This window comes from Gorilla gorilla, chromosome 9, assembly GCF_029281585.2.
Source record: "Gorilla gorilla gorilla isolate KB3781 chromosome 9, NHGRI_mGorGor1-v2.1_pri, whole genome shotgun sequence".
In the NCBI taxonomy this organism is placed as follows: Eukaryota; Metazoa; Chordata; class Mammalia; order Primates; family Hominidae; genus Gorilla; species Gorilla gorilla.
The window spans coordinates 14,649,645-14,655,644 of NC_073233.2; the positions used below are offsets into that span (position 1 = coordinate 14,649,645).

Sequence of the window (6,000 nt, forward strand, 5' to 3'; positions counted from 1 at the left end):
CCTTGAGGATGTTATACCAAGTGAAATAAGCCAGTCACAAAAAGACAAATATTGCTTGACTTCATTTATATGAGGTACCTGGAGTAGTCAAATTCATAGGGACAAAAAGTAGAATGGTGGTTGGCAGGGGTTCAGGGGAGGGGAGAATGGGGAATTTAATGGGTATAGCATTTTCAGATTTGCAAGATAAAGAGTTCTGGAGATTGGTTACCCAACAATGTGAATGTGCTTAACACTGCTAAACTGTACACTTAACAATGGTAAGGATGGTGAATTTTATGTTATGTGTATTTTATCACAATTAAAATAAAACCCCACAAGGCACAGATTACATTAAAATGAGTTTTGTATAACCTGAAAAACAGATGATTTTAATGTTATTTAAACTATTCCAGACAAGAGAAAAATTTGGAAAGCTTCCTAGTTTGTTTTATGAGCCAGCATTTTCTTAATCCCAAACCTTATAAAGATTGAATTTTAAAAGAAAAAAAATTCACAGAACAGCTTGAATAAGAGTGCAAAAGCTGAAATAAGATATTAGCTATCTTGACATGAAAAAAAGTATCAAAAGAATAAAACACCATGACAAAGGAGGATTTATTTTAACACCACAAACATGATTCAGCATCAGGAACTCTATCAGTATGAGTCACTACATCAACAAATAAAGGAACAAAATATGAGTATAGTAATATATGTCCAAAATCATTTGATAAAATTTAGCATATATTACTAACAAAATATTAAGCAAAATAGAAATAGAAGAAAACTACTTCAATTTGTTAAGACTGTTTACCAAAACCCAAAAGAAAATAAATAAATGTGACATTCTGAAACTATTTCCGTAAATTGGAACTAAGACAGAATATCCATTATCATCATTATTATTCAACATTTTTTGAGACTTTAACTCAATAAGACAAGAAAATGAACTGCTTAAAATAAACAGCTGTTTTTTGAAAGGACAAAAATATGTTTATTTACAAATTATGCGATTATATAACCAAAAATCCAATAAAATTTAGTGTGAAAGTTACTAGAATTATCAGATAATTGAGAAGGTAGTTAAATACAAGATAAATAGATAGAAAGCTGTAGTTTTTTTCTAAATGCAATGATGTGTTAGAAATGGCAATGAAATAGAACATTTGCAATAGTGACAAAGCAAATATTTAGGAATAATTTAAAAAAACAATCATCACAAAGATAAGGGTCTTCTTTAAAGGAACTCATGAAAGCATATTGAAGGACATATAACAAGATCTGGATATATAGAAAGACAACCATATTTCTAAAAGAGAAGATATTATAAAAGTAAATCCTTTCAAAATTAATATATCAATTTAGTGCGATTTCTATTAGAATCCCAAATTAAAAATTTTCAGAACTGAAAAAAATTTAACTTGAAGTGCAATTAAAAAATAAATATATGTGGCTAGTTAACAAAACATGTGAAAAGAAAGACTAATTGGATACAACTTGCATTACTAGATAATAAAGCATACTACAAAACTACCATAATCAAATAGTGTGGTGTAAGTCAGGAAGGGAGAAATAGATCACAGGAACAAAGAGACAATAAACAGTTTCAAGTACAGAAAGGAATTTAATATATGATAAACGTTGCATTTTAATTCATCAGAGAAAAAATTAATAAGTGGTAGTGCCATCTGAATAGACATTTCTGCACAGGAGATATACAAATAAACCAACAGAATCTGAACAGATGCTCAGCATCATTGGTCATTGGGAAAATGCACATCAAAACCACAGTGAGATACCAATTCACACCCACTAGGAAGCTGGAATGAAAAACTTTAGATAACGAATGTTGGCAAGAGCGTGAAGAAATTGGAACCCTCAAACACTGATGGCGGAAATGTAAAATGGTGCAACCACTTTGGAAAACAGCCTGGCAGCTCCTCAAAAAGTTAAACAGAGTCACCTATAACCAGAAATTCTGCTCCTAGGTGTACACCCAAGAGAACTGAAAACATAGATCCACACAATAATTTGTATACTGATATTTATATCAGCATTATTCATCACAGCCAAATGGTGGGGAAAAAACCAAATGTTCGTGAACTGACAAATGGATATTATTCAGCCATAAAAAGGAATAAAGTACTGATACATGCCATAGGATGGATGAACCTTGAAAACATAATGCTAAGTGAAAGAAGCCATTCACAAAAGACTGTATTGTATGATTTCATTTATATTGAATGTCAGAATGGGCAAGTCTGTAGAGACAGAAAGTAGATGAGTCGGTGCTAGGGGCTGGGGATAGTAGGGGTGTGATAGCTAAGGTGTGCAGAGTTTCTTTTTGAGGTTATAAAAATGTTCTAAAATTGTGGAGATTTGCAAATCTGTGAATATATTAAAATGCATTGAATTGTACACTTTAAATGGTGAATTGTATGGTATGTGAATTACATCTCAATAAAGCTGTTTCAATAAACGGTGCTGCCATAACTGGTTATTCATCTGGAAGAAACAAATAGGATCCTTACCTCCCCTAAATATAAAAATTGTGTTCCAAGTGGCTTAATATTTTAAAATAAGAATAAAACATTGAAAATATTGGAAGATATTTTATTAGAAAAATTTAATAGATTTGGATAACAACATGAATAAATTTGTTGGGGCTAACAAAGGAAAAGATAAATATACTAAATTTGATTTTCAGAACTTCTATGGCAAAAGATAGCATAAACAGAAGAAAAATACAAATGACTTATTAGGAAAATATTTGCAAAATATGCTGTATATACAAAGAATTTCTATAAATTGTAAATAAAAGACAAAAGCCTAAAAGAAAGATGGAAAAAGAGAATGAACAGGTCATTCAGAGAGGAAATCTAAATGGTCAATAAAATGATTACCCTCATTATTCATTGGGAAAATGCAAACTAAAGCAAAATAAGTTTTCATTATTTAAATTCATGAGATTGGCAAGCAATTTTTAAAAAGTGAAATGTCCAGATCTGCTAAAATTTTGAGAAAATATGTACTCTCCTTTGCTACTGAGCAAGTAATCTGGCACGATCTATTACTTTTGGGGCAGGTAATCTGGCACTATTTATTAAACATGTACATGCCTTTTGACCTATAAATCCTCTTTCTGGGACTCCATCCTATAAGGGGAAATCACCTATATATAAGGATAATCCTAATTTCGGCATTGTTTGTGGTGGCAGAAAACTGGAAACCATACGAATATCAGTGCCAATCAATGATTGAATTAATTGTCCTACAACTCTGCTGTAGAATATTATGCAACTGTTGAAAATGAGTTAGAGCAACTGACTTGCAAAGGACATCTGTGATGTTCTGTTTAGTGGGAAAAGTAGATTGCCGAGTATCAAGTAATATTATCCCATTCAAAAGAAAACCTCTTTCTGTTAAGATGCACATGAAGGAAAGATGTGAAAGCCTGCACTTGTTCAGGCTGTCAACATTGGTGACCTTAGCGAGTGAGAAGGGAAGGTAAGAGTGAAGGAAAAAGTATACACTGAGCCAGGCATGGTGGCTCACACTTGTAATCCCGGTGACTCGAGAGGCTTAGGAGGGAGGATCGCTTAAGCCCAGGAATTAGAGGCTGTAGTAAGCCAAGATCCCATGATCATACCACTGCACCCCAGCCTGGGCAACAGAGTGAGACCTTGACTCAGACAAAAAAGTATACACCTATCTTTTCATTATTTATAATGTATGAGTAATTTATACTTTTTTCAATTTAGAAATTAAATGCGAGTTGTTTTTGACACACCCTCCAATCAGTCACTGCTATTGCCCTAGTCCAAGTCTCCGTGATCTCTTGCATACTGCCGCAAGAGCTCCTTACTGGCCCCCACCCAAAGTCCACCCTGGGCCTCAATGATACAGCCTCTATTACTCCATGCGCAGCCAGGAGATATTTTTAAAATGCAAATCAGATCTCGTCAACCAACCCTCAAAGCTTCCTGTTGCTCTCCACAGCAAGCCCCCGTCCTCTCTCTGCATGTCCACTTGGCTCTGTATGAGCAGGCTCTCCTGAAGCATCTCCCATCACTGACACCCACCCTTGCTCCTATGATGCAGCATATTACCCTTGTCATTGTCTGAACCACCACCTGTCTCCAGGCCTGCAGGCGCACCATTTTTTTCTGCCTGAAATGTTCTTGCCCCCTTTTATTTGGACCACCTCGTGTTCATCCCTTGCATCCAGGATTAAATGTCAGGGTGGCCTCTCCCCTCAAGACTAGGTTAGGCCTCCCTGTTATAGTCTGACATGGGGCCCTCTGTGCTTTTCCTCCATAGCTCTTATCACAATGATCTAGTTAATTACATAGTTATTTGTATAATTATTTGTGTGACAGCGACAAAAGAAAAACTATTAAGCTGTAAGTGTTTGCATCTTCTTCTCCAGCCTCCTACCTTGGGAGAAAAACGGGTCAGAGAAGAAGGTCTCAGGGGTCCAATCCAACTCAGATATTCTGAACTTACTCTTATTCCATACACCTGCCACCCTAGCCCCAGTTGGGAGAATTTGCCTGGCTCAAATATTTCCCTCCGTTCTTTCATTTATGTAGCCAACTAGCTTGCTCTGAGACTTGATTATGGCAAAAAACCTCTGAGGTGCTGATGAGCTTTCAGGCTTCCCCAGCCAGCTGTTGTAGGGACCTCTCCCCACCTCCAAATGGCTTCATTTCTGCACCTCCCACCTTTCAGAGACCCTTACCAAGGGGGCTCCTGGGTGCCCACAGTCCCCTCTGAGGCTACGAATACCCCAGCAACGAAACCCCACACAGCTTGACTTGCAATGTCAGACTCTCAATCTGAACCCCGATTTTATGTGACTAGGGGTCGTCTCCTCCCTCTCCCACCCTCCTAATCACCTGTCCACTGATGACTGGAGACCTGGAGTGATCCTGGCCTGGATCTAAGGGGCCAGCTGTGCCACGTGCTCTGGAGGCTGGTGCTGGTCCGTGAGCTTCGTGGACGCCAACCGACTGGGCCGTGGGGCTGAGCACTGTGACTCACTCCCAGAGAACAGACTGTTTCCCAACCGGCTCACCAGAGTGAACACACCCACATGCAGGTGGTCCCCTTGGAGCTACAACCGCATGTCCCAACAGCACACGCATCTCAGAAACAGTCCTTCTCCATGCTGCAGGCAGGGGCCCAGGTATGTGGGACTGATGGGAGGGCACTCCTAGTCCCCTTCCTGGTCTCTCTCCCTCAATCTCTGGTGGGGTCTTCCTGCCCCACCCCTGCCCCATGATGGAAAAAGCCAAAGGGGTTCCTTCTCACCCAGCATCCCACCTGTCTGAGAGGCCCTGCCAACTCCAAAATGATACAAGTTTGGAGGAGAAAACAAAAACAAAAACAAAACAAAAAAACCCTGGAAGCACATATTCCTCCATAGCTGCTGCTACCTAGGACTTGCCTGGGCTTCTCCAAGCCCCTGTGCTCAAACACCCCTTGTGGTGAGTCAGAAATATTTGAGTCCTATCAGGACTGGAGGTCACAGCTACCACCTGGGGCTTGTACTAGACTGAGCCTTCTAAAGCCTGGGGGACCACACCTGGGGACAGGATGCTAATTCAAACCCTCAGAGCCTGCAGGTAGAAGTGGAGCTGCAGACTTGATGGTGACACTAGGCCTAGATCGTGATTCTGACTCCACTTCTTGCAGATCTCACACTGTGTAACTTCCCCTTCCTGAGTGTGGCGGACTACTGGTGGCATATCCAACATGTCTTTCCCTTCCTCCTGGGCACATGGCACTGGAGACTGTATTTCCAGCTTCCATTGCAATGGCTATAGATAAGTTACTAGTTCTCATTTGTAGGCAGAAGAGAGATATAAGCTATTTTCACCTCTTGCTTACAAGGGGAGAGACCCAAGTTAGACCAATGGGTTTCCCCAGTAGGAGTTTTGACATCGGAACCCAGAGAGCTGGGTTGGTTTCTTCTCTTTGGTGGCTGAAGCTATAAGATGTAAAAGTCAAGACTCA

The 6,000-nt window shown here is 39.3% G+C and overlaps 1 protein-coding gene across 1 annotated transcript in view; it reads right to left on the bottom strand.

The window, feature by feature from the left end:
* LMO1 (LIM domain only 1) overlaps positions 1-4,980 on the bottom strand; it is a 53,712-nt gene extending 48,732 nt beyond the window's left edge. Inside the window, exon 1 of the mRNA XM_055355456.2 lies at positions 4,881-4,980. The gene's annotated coding sequence lies outside the window, so the exon portion shown is untranslated. The remainder of the gene's footprint in view (positions 1-4,880) is intronic.
* Positions 4,981-6,000: the final 1,020 nt, after the last annotated feature.